At 47.4% G+C, this 10577-nt stretch overlaps 1 protein-coding gene across 1 annotated transcript in view; it reads left to right on the top strand.

Annotated features, from left to right (window-relative positions):
• The first annotated feature begins 2150 nt into the window (after window positions 1–2150).
• SVIL (supervillin) overlaps window positions 2151–10577 on the top strand; it is a 116787-nt gene continuing 108360 nt past the window's right edge. The window contains exon 1 of the mRNA XM_045069103.1: window positions 2151–2174. The gene's annotated coding sequence lies outside the window, so the exon portion shown is untranslated. The remainder of the gene's footprint in view (window positions 2175–10577) is intronic.

The following is a 10577-nucleotide window of genomic DNA, read 5'->3' as shown; positions in this document are numbered from 1 at the left end:
GGAGCCAGAACTGGGATCAGCCAGGACTGTGCACTTGAATTTGTGGTTTAGGATGATCACATTCGCCTTCAAAGCCTCCAGCAGGAATCCAGGGCTTTGTGTAGCTTTCTGACAGAGAGCCCTTCCTAGGTCTCACACCCTTGTAAGGGACCCACAGGTTAACTGTGTGCTTTCCCCACCGCTCCCTAACTCTGCTTTAGCCCCGTTGGAGGTCAGTTTCCTCATCTGTGAGACCGGGACTGGGATTCTCCCCTGCATGCCAGCAGGAACCCGTGATGCCACGTTGCCTAAATTGCTTTATAGGTTATAAAACACTTCTACAATGTCTGTGTTTGTGAAGTAAAGATTAAATGAGATACTGAAAGCATGTTGTATGCCATTAAGGACTGTAGATCTGGAAAGACCTAGTGTTGATTCATGTTTGGTTTGGAAAACTTCTGCCTATACCTGGCACTGGGCCAGAACTTGGTCTGCACAGTAAGAGGGCAGGAAAGGGGAGAGTGCAACAGAGGGTAGTCTGACCCCTCTGGCTGGATGCCTTGTGGGCTGTATACCCCATGCCTCACTAATTATGGGCATCATTTCCCAAACCTGGGTCTGCCTGGCGCAGCCGAGCTCTCACTGGATGGGGAGGTCACCCAAGGGGAAGGGGCATGGGGCACAGTGTTCTCAGATGTGAGAACCAGGGAAGGCACCACTGCAGGAAAGAGATTCTGGAATGGTCTCGGAGCCTGGCCTGGGGAGTGAGGAGCCCAGAGGCTAGAAGGACAGCAGCTCTTCCCCCAGAGGCCACAAACCCCAGTGGGGTGAGGACAGCTTCCTGAACGGGTTGCTTCCTCTATGTGCCATGACTGGTGGCCTGGTTCCCCTGGGTGCGTGGCGTGGGCCACAGAAAATGAAGCATGATCATGGGCAAGAGGGCATTTGAAGAAAGTGTGTGACAGTAGGTGTGGAGCCAGCCCGTGGGGTAGAAACAGGTAGAAATCAAGAACAAGGATGGGCTGTAGACTTCTTCCCTATAATACATATTTATGTCTTGCAAACTGGGTTTAAAAGATTTGCCTGCCCAAAGTGTGTTTTGTTCTGTGTTTATCTTATTAGTTCTTTTCCTGTCAAGAAACGAATTAGCAGGATGAATGAAATGACTTTTCTTAGCTACTCAACCAAAGAGCTGACCCAATGTAAAAAGTGTGGTTGCTGTCAGGACACTTCTCCCCCAGTGTGCACAGGGCTGGAATCCAGGTGCGCTCTCCACGCTGTGTCCCGTGGGGCCCTGCACCTGGGCTTTGGCAGGCTTGCTGGGAACACAGCTCTCCAGGTGAACCTCCTTTTGCTGCTCCCCGAGGTGGCTGTGCACACCTGTGCCATCCTGGAAACACAGAGGTGGCCGCTTCCAGGGACCCATCTGCAAGAACCCCGAATTCTATGAAGGAGGCCAATCTAGCTTGGACTTTTGCTTCCCCGCTTAACAGATGTCAGGTAGCAAAGGCAGACCTAAGGATATGTCCTCCACCCCCTAAGGAGTCCTTCACCCCCAGACCAGCTCTTCCTCCTCTCTTTCTTAGCATTCTTAACCTTCTGGAAGCTTCTGGGCATCTTGTCAAGGGCTCGGGAATCAGACAATCAAACTCTTTAGAACTGGGTGAATAGAATAAAAGGGCTTATTGAATCTCCAAAAATAGGAGTTGGGAGTCTGTACATTTAACAACATACTGTCTTGGGGTGCCTGTGGGGCTCTGCCTTCAACTCAGCTCATGATCTCAGGGTCCTGGGATTGAGTGAGCCCCACACTGGGCTCCCAGCTTAGTGGGGAGTTTGTCCTTTACCCCCAACTTGTGTTCTCTCTTGCACTCTCTCAAATGAAAACCAAAATCTTGAAAAAACAAAGCTGCATTTTTTAAAAAAATTATGAGATTTGTGTATTGACTATAGCTTAATATGTATATAGTGTTAAATTTTCTTAATAAAATCTGACATGTTCAAAATATGCTATATTATGTATATTTATAATTATAGAAAATCTGTTTTTGTAATTATAAAGTATATTGCTAATTTGGGGACTTCTATAATAATATCATTCTTTTCCTTAGAGGGTGTGGGCTAGAGGTAAACTGCCCAAGCACTGTGAATTCCTGTGTGCGATAATGGAGGAGAAGGCAAGTCAGGAGTAGCAGGTATTTTGACATTTTTGGATTTTGATAACCAACCTGGTCAGAGTTTAGTGAAAACGACCTGGTTTCTGAGGACCCGAGTCTGATGGAAAGCTAACCAGGTCCCTTGGCTTAGAATCTTCCTGGACAACAGATGGAGAATGAGAATTGGCCCCTTCTAGTTCCCAGCTGCAGTATTCTGGGAACTTCAGGGACACTGGCTTATATCCTTACGAGAATATTCTTCTATCCTTCATGTGAAGGTTTTAGGGCAAGCTTCAGGCACTTACCCACTTACTTCCAAAGGTCTGCTCCTGTCAGAGTCTGCAAAGGACTCTGGGACAATTTGTGTCTTGTTTGCACTATGAAAGTAGTGTGAAATTTGTATAAAACATTGTATGAATTTTAATAAAACATGACTGTACAGTTTGGGTGTAAAATTATAGACCCCCTCTTCTTTTCACAGGTGCCCTCTAACTCTCCAAATATTAACAAGACTGCTGTCAAAAGTTTTAAGAGTAAGCCAGATATTAGGGCCATGACCTCTGAGTTGTGTTCAGCCTGGGGCACCATTGTTGGTGACTTTTGAAATTAAACATATCGCCACCGCCCTTTCTCTGGCTCTAAAAAATGAGGTGGAACAGGAGTGGATAGAAACATGTGGGGGAAATTATTTGAATTTTCTTTATACTTAACAGCGACCAGTCCCACTGATTCTGCTTAAAAATCAGTGAGGCTTTCTTTTCCAATTTAACCTTTCCCCTCACAAAGCTCACTTCGCATATTTTAACAGAAGTTGTTTGTGTGTGTTGTGTGTTTGGATCACACAATACGCGTTGTAATGTGCTGCCTCCCCTTTCCTCAAATAACTAATGGACACCTGTGGCTGCGGTCATTTAAGTCTCCCTCATGGAGCGCTCACCTTGGAGTGGAGAAATCTCAGCAGCAAGAGACTGGACAGCAGCTGGGCAGGCGAGGTGCCGTTTTAAGCAGAAATGAGAACCTGCGTGTGTTCAGTTTTTGTGTTTGTGCTCCTGAAATGTTCTCCCGAGAGGCGCTCTTGTCCTTTGTCTTGTGAACGATCCCAACCGCTGTCCTTCCTTGGTCTGAGCCCAGAGCAGACAGCAACCACCCAGGGCACTTGGGCTTCCCCAAGAGGGGTGGGTCAGAGCCCCGCTGGGCACGGAGCATCCCGCAGCTGAGGCTGGTGCTCCGAGCTGGCGTCATGGGGCCGTGTGCTGCCTGGTGCTTCTAGCACCTGACGTCCCGTAAGGACTCACACAGGAATGATCCCGGTTGCACCACTGCCAGCCTTGAAAACAGATGGGGAACGGGAGTGTAAGACAATAGCGTTCTATGGCTGTGGAATTTATGATGGCGTCGTCAGATGTGAGCTTCTGAATAAAACGTTCACAGCACTGTAATGTTTATACACAAAAGAATATAGTATCGTGGTGTGTTCTTGCGTCAGTGTATATGGCTAAAGAGAGACCTGTTCCTTTTTTATGAGACTGCCCGACTTTGATAACTCTTGGTATTTTAGTTCAGAATACGGAGGGTTGAAAACCACCAAAGCCCTTTTATGTAGCTGATACTAAAAATCTCATTAGTTTGGATTTCATGGGTCACTTTATTTAGTGGATTGCTTGCTGGGGGCACTGGCAGCCAGCTCCGGGGTCTGTCCAGAGGAAGGGAAAGGGAGGGGACAGTGACAGACAAGGTTTTGAGGAGCGAGACCAGCAATACAAAATCACTCCTGCTTCCAGAGTATCTATACTTAACCCCTGTGACATACGTTTAAAGGCCACTGGGCATGTGGGACATTACATTATACTTGGTCGTTGATTACCGGAATGGAATTTTCTCTTACACCTTTACTGATTCTGTTTCCCAAGTCCCAGGACAGGGGCATGTAGTGCATATTTGTGGAGTAAATGAATGCAGTCATTTGCTAACATTTCGGCTCCTGTATATATCTCAGAGATACTAAAGCTATCTGCCTAAGCACAAAGGTCCTGACTTCAGGCTTTCCGTTTAAGAAGGTGTTCCTAAAATCCACTTTGGAAGATGCATCAACTCCTTTCTGCCACTAGGGGACGACATAGTGCAGTTTAGGGTTGGCGTTTTTAATTCTTTTTGAAAGAAAAGGTGGGTTCTTAAGCTAATACCCTTTAGACGTGGAGAGCTGGAACTAAGTTAAATCAGTATTACAGGAGGCAGTTTCAAGCTGTATCAGCATATTTTAAGCTTAACACAGGGTAAGCATATGTCCGGGTTAAAAATATATCCATAAAATTAGCCTGACAACATGCTTAAAAACAAAGGATTCTATAAATAGGTAGTAAATGAAGATTTAGTCCTTAATACCATTAAAGTCACTTTCTGCCACCCAGTCCAATAGCTTCTAAGGCCTAATAGCCAAAAAAGGTAGAATGTACATATTAAAGAGAACACTCCTCTTTGGCACAGGCAAAGATCTGATAAAACCCACTGTTCGCATGCAGATGGCAGAGTTCTGATTTCAGGGGGACAGTGGAGTGGGTCTAGCTCTGCTGACTGGATGTTGACGACATGCATATACCTTCAGACTGATGGGCAGCTGCTGGTTTGCTATGATCAGGTCCATGAATACATCTCTTATCCTGCAAACCTGTTGGACAACCTTGCTTAAGATGGAAATGCCAGTGGGAGGGTGAGCACAGCTCTATATTGTTAAGGAGAGAGTCACAGGGACTGAAAGAGAGAACTTTTTTTTTTTTTTTAAACAACATTTAATTAGAAGAAATTTAATATTAGCTCAGTAGTCACTGACGATTATTGGAGAAATGAACTTATTCTTTTTTTTCCTGTCTTCAGTCTCTAGAATCCTGAGGTTTGGCCACATAGGAATTCCAAGGTAGATCCAGGTCACCATGTGATGCCAGGCCTTTCCTTCCCTTTGGCAGCTGCTGCCTCCTCCTCCTGCTCAGGCGATCCTGGTTGCTCTGGCTGGGGTTGGTAGCCAGGAGCTCTGGGTCTTCTCTCCTTTTCCTGGCCTAGGCTCCCTGGCCCTGCTAATTAGGAATCAAACAGCCACCTGGAGCTGGCTGGCCGTTGGAGAAAGGGGAATAATAATGCTTCAGTGCTCTCTAACTTGGCCTTGAACAATGGGAAATTAGCTGTTTGGGAGTAAAATAAACACAGAAGCCAGCCAGGCTGGTGGGTGCCTGCCAGGGAGGGCCTGGGAACTCCCCCTGCCTGCTGAGGGGCCACAGGGACCCAGAGCAGCTCCATACTCCTCCCCACCGCCCTCTGGGACTCTGCCCACCCCCACCCCCCACCTTGCCCACCCCACACCCCTGTGGTTCCTCTCCTGCTTTGCCTAATTTAGAGGCCATAAAGGAGAGAGCAAGCCCATTCCTGTAGGGTTGAAGCTGTGAGTGCAAAGCCCTGTTAGGACAATATGGGGGTTGGTGTGAAGGAGCAGGTGTTTGTTTTTTAAACTCAGTTTTCCAAGGCAGCTTTCCACGAAGCTAAAGGACAAGCTTTTGGTTTTGAGGGTCCCACATCCCTTGTTCTCTCTGTTATGAATATCTAGACAGGAATTTCTGAATGCCTCTTGGGAGATTCCCCTAGGGACTGAATAGGTAAACTCTGGATTCCCCAACCTATCAGCAAAGCGTAGGCATCTGTTTTTCCTGACAGTTGTTTCAGATCCTCTAAACTCCTTTCCTCTGAGAAGAAAGGAAGACTGCTTCATGGTAGCAGTTAGGGCTCTGAGAGATTCTGAAGGAAGCCTGTGTTTACACAAAAAAGTTAGCACTGGGTGCTAGCACAGGGGGAAGGGAAGAGGGACGGACGGGGCCTCCAGATTGGTTTCCATTGGCCGTAAGTACAGATTTGGGCTGTGTACTGGACTTCACAGGCGACTGACACTTTTGCTGAATGCCTTCCTCAGGGTTGGCCCTCTCGTGCTCCCTGACCCTTCCTGGCCTTGCTCCAGGTCAGCCTCTCGCCAACAGCTCGGCCGCTGAGACTTGATATAGTGCTCCGAGTTCTGCTGGGACGTACCCAGTTTGGTGGACCGGGGGCCGGATGGCTTCTGAAGGACACTGAGACTGATGGCAAAGAGCTGAAGGAAATTTGTGCCGTGATGAACGGGCCGCAGTTCATCACGGGTGTATCCTTGCCCTTATATGTAGCGGAGAAGTCTCGGGAGCCGGGGGTGGGAAGAGTCTGAGCCCAGACCTTAACAGCAGGAAAAATAATGGGTGTTTGTGTTCAGGCACGGTCTGGCCCACAGCGCAGCCTCCTTATTTGAAAAGATAGAAGTTTGGTTTTTGCCGGCGCATATTTTGTGGAATGCTAAGGATCCTTCCCGCACTTGACCCGGTGACTCCCTTTTAAGTACCCAGGACATGCCATCTATTTGGAGACCGTTGGTGGCTATTTTTGAAGATGGGCGCCTCAGGGAGTCAGGATGCACGCTGAATAAGTTGCTCCGAAGATTGAGTGTGAGTTCTCTGAGGGATGTGGGAAGGGGGACTGGGGGAGGCCAAGGCAGGGACGTTTCCCCTGAAGCCTAACTACTCCAGCCTGCTGGAGGTAAGGTCCTGTAACTCAGCAGCCACCCTGGGTTTTAGAGTCCGGGTTTGCAGACCATTATTATGTAAATGGCCCAACAGTGCTGCCTTTTAAGAGGTTTTGGCAAAGGGTAACCCTTTGTCTGCCAAAAGGTAGGCGCTCCTTTTGCTTGTGAGCCCAGAGTTTGCACAGTAAACAGTGCGTGACCTACAAGCCAGCCAGTCAACTTGCATGTTGCCTTATTAGGTAGGCTGGCGGGCCAAGAGGGCTGGCGTCTGGGGACAGGCTGGCAGAGCTGGGGGCAGCGGGCTGGTGTTCTGCAAGGAGCCAGAGAGCCCAGACCCTGGAGACATGGCCTAGTACTGCTCAATTAATTCTAGTCCACTGTGATGACAGGAATATACACTGTCCTTGGCAGACATACTTTATGCTATGGGTGGAAAACAGGAGGTGGCTTCCCAAAGGATCTCCTTTTGCTAGGGTTTTACTCACTGTGTAGCTTGTACTGTGTTAGGACTTACTCTGTGGAGTGTGGACTCAATCAGGAAATGTTGGTTTCCTGTTAACCCAAGCTATTTTGGAGACTCTTGGTATCTTCATTGGGTTTTCTAGTAGAGTCTTGCTGGTGGTGAGGTCCTGTGTGTGGTAGGGAGGAAATGTCACCAGATGGCAAGGTGGGACAGTGGAGAGAACAGAGTCCAGGAGCCAGGGGACCCAGGCTCAAAGGCTGTCATGGATGGGCTAAGTGACCTTGGGCAAGTCACTTCCATTGTTTTCTCTAAAATGTAGGGTAAACTTCTCTTCTTCTTTTTTTCTTTTTTGAAGATTTTATTTATTTACTTGACAGACAGAGATCACAAGAAGTCAGAGAGGCAGGCAGAGAGAGAGGAGGAAGCAGGCTCCCCGCTGAGCAGAGAGCCTGATGCGGGGCTTGATTCCAGGACCCTGAGATCATGACCTGAGCCGAAGGCAGAGGCTTTAACCCATTGAGCCACCCAGGCACCCCTAAACTTCTCTTCTGAAATTACATTCATTACATTATGGCATCTGCTTTATTGTTCTCTTCAGCAATAAGGTCTCCTCAGTGTTGGTGATTAATAGCCAAAAACCTTGCATCTGAGGGAAATATCTTCGCAAGTGAGTCTTTAAGGCAGAATTCCTCTTTTCTTGTCTGTGTTTTTTCAAAATTGATGCAGTGGCTGGAAACTAGGGAGGATGGCACTTCTCTGGACCAAAATTTTTGTTTGGACTTCTCAAATTCTTGCAATGATCAGTCATGGCTCATGAACCAAAGCCGCACGTGAGACACAGAACACACGGAGAAGGAGCCTGAATTAATTCCATGGCACGGGGACACTTCAAGTTCATGTCACTTCTCTAAGTGATTCCCTCCTCCCTCCCTCCCTTCCAAGATTTATTTATTTATTAGTGTGGAGGGACAGAGGGAGAGAGAATTTCAGACTTCTGCCGACCATGGAGGCTGACATAGGGCTCGATCCTAGGACCCTGAGACCTGACCTGAGTTGAGATCAAGAGCTGGCTGCCTGACTGACTAAGCTACCCTGGCACCCCCTTGTCTAAGTGATTTCTTCTTCATTTCTGGTGCAGGCTCTGGACAGCCTACTGAGATGGAAAGAGCAAGTGCAGCTCCTTCCAAGTGCCAGGTCACCGTGAGGCTCTCCTCTTACCCCAGAAATCTCCTAGCAGCAAAGCTATCCAATTCTTTTTGCCACCAGACAGCCTCCCCATCCCCAGGGTTAGGGTGGACCCTAGGGGAGTGGACAGGTGCCCTCCTGCTGGGCCCTGTTTTCACCTCATTGTCTTCCTTTGATTATCATTCAGGGAAAGGGTGGGTCTTACCCCTCCTGTTAAAGAAATCCTTTTTTTGTTTGTTTTAAATATCTGTTTCCATCTTCGTTGACCAGCTTGGCTAATGGCACCCCATGGCATGGGCTGTAACTTGGGGTTACTGGTTCTTAACACATGTACCTTTGACCTGTACAAAAAGGAATTTGTTAGCTCCGTGCCGAGCTCCCCTAGGACTTTAGAAAACTCCTGAAACTCTGTGCAAAGTATGTTGGCTGGAGGGAACATTGCTGCACGTTGAATTATAAAGAGAAAAATATTGTGTGCAGGACAGGAAAGAGCAGAGAACTCTCTGGAGGCGGGGTACATTTTCTTTCTGCATCACAAAGACGTCAGGGGATGGACGAGACTTCTTGTTAGAATAAACTTGGAGTCCCCGAATGAGAAGACACAAAGTCTACCGCTTTGTAAATTCCAAAACTATTGCTTGAATTTTTTACTTCGAGGTGTCTGGAATGAGGAAGTTAGGATTCTATTAGGTGGGCACTGAGTTTTCCAGTTTTGTTTTTAAATATAAATATAAATATAAATGTAAATATAAATATAAATATATATATATGTATATAAAACTTTCCTGATAAGCAATGATTTGGTTTAAAGGTATAGTCCCTGTTCCTGGGAAGTTAAAAGAGCTGCCTTTTTAAGGGGAAGGGTCACAGACTCCCATGAATTATATGGTTTTCATCAGTTGTTTTGATGATTCCATAATTACTTTAATGAGTGATTAGCTACAATGGAGCAATGATGACTGCTTGACTCCAGATCAGTATGAATGTAAAACATTACATGATTTACATGACTAGGACTCCACAGTTTACATACTTAACTTCCACATTGTCCACAGTTAAAATGCCTCTGCTGCTGTCGCTGGGTGTTTGAAGGTCCGAATGTGAAGGAAGCACGGCGTGTTCTCTGTTCTGGGAAGTGGGGACTTGCGGTTGTCCTGACTGTTTGCCCCGTGCTGCTGGGCCCTTGGTCGTTCTGGGGCTGGAGGGCACAGTCTCTCATGATCCCCGGGAAGAACCGATTGTGTATGGGGAAGACAAACAGATGCACTTGACAGGAATAACAGAAGAGGTAGGGAAACTTCAAAAGGGTCAGGGAGAACAAGGTATAAGAGGACCGAAGGGGTCAAAACCAGTTCTGCATCCTTTAGTCAGTCTCTTCAACTAGACTGTGAACTCCTCGGGGGCGGGCAGTCCTTTCAGTGTTCCAGCCCCCCTGGTTCCTGACCTCTGGTAGTTGCTCGGTGAATCCTGTTGGGTAGGAAGGAACAGCTTCTGCAAGAAGAGGTCTGGGGCAAGGAGTGAGGAGGGAGGGGCAAAATCTCTGACATTCGTCTTTTGCATATTGGGTTCAGGTCCCTGGCTGAGCATCTAACTGGAAATTCCAGGCAGATAACGAGAAATATCAGCTTTCAGATGACATCTTACTCTTAACACTGAACTGCCCTGTAACTTACATCCCGGGCAGTCAGTCTGTCTCACTGGCTTCGGGTGTCTGATGTGCTGGTCAGCCAGTCGTGTCTGGTGACAGAGACCAAAGCCCAGCAGCGATGTGGCCAGCCGTGGCTGGGGCTGTGACCTGTGGAGGGATCACAGTAATGAGTTTATCAAAGAGGCTGCCCTTTTAAAGCTTTTTTATTTTGCTGCCTGCCATCCTGTTTAAGGATAAGAGGCATGCAAGCCATATAGAGAAAGCGACTGGGCTAGTACATCTGTGCTCCTGAAAACTTTTCTCGTCGCCTAAAATCCATACAGTACACTGTTTGAGTGTGATGTCAAGGCATGAGAGAATCCGAAATTCCTTCTTCTGTTTGGACTTCAGTACTGGGTTTCATTTTCTTCATAGCAGGTGAATCTCCATGTTCTGGTAGATACCTGCCTTCCCACTTTTGCATGGCCTGGCCTCTCCCATTTCTCCTGAATGTGACCCCTGTTCCAGCTCACACCTCCTTTAGTAAAGCATTGCTCTCCTCCAATCTGTCACACTCACATG

This window comes from Mustela putorius, unplaced genomic scaffold, assembly GCF_011764305.1.
Source record: "Mustela putorius furo isolate JIRA1106 unplaced genomic scaffold, ASM1176430v1.1 tig00003913_pilon_pilon_pilon, whole genome shotgun sequence".
Taxonomy (NCBI): Eukaryota; Metazoa; Chordata; class Mammalia; order Carnivora; family Mustelidae; genus Mustela; species Mustela putorius.
This window is presented reverse-complemented; position numbering and strand designations above follow the sequence as displayed.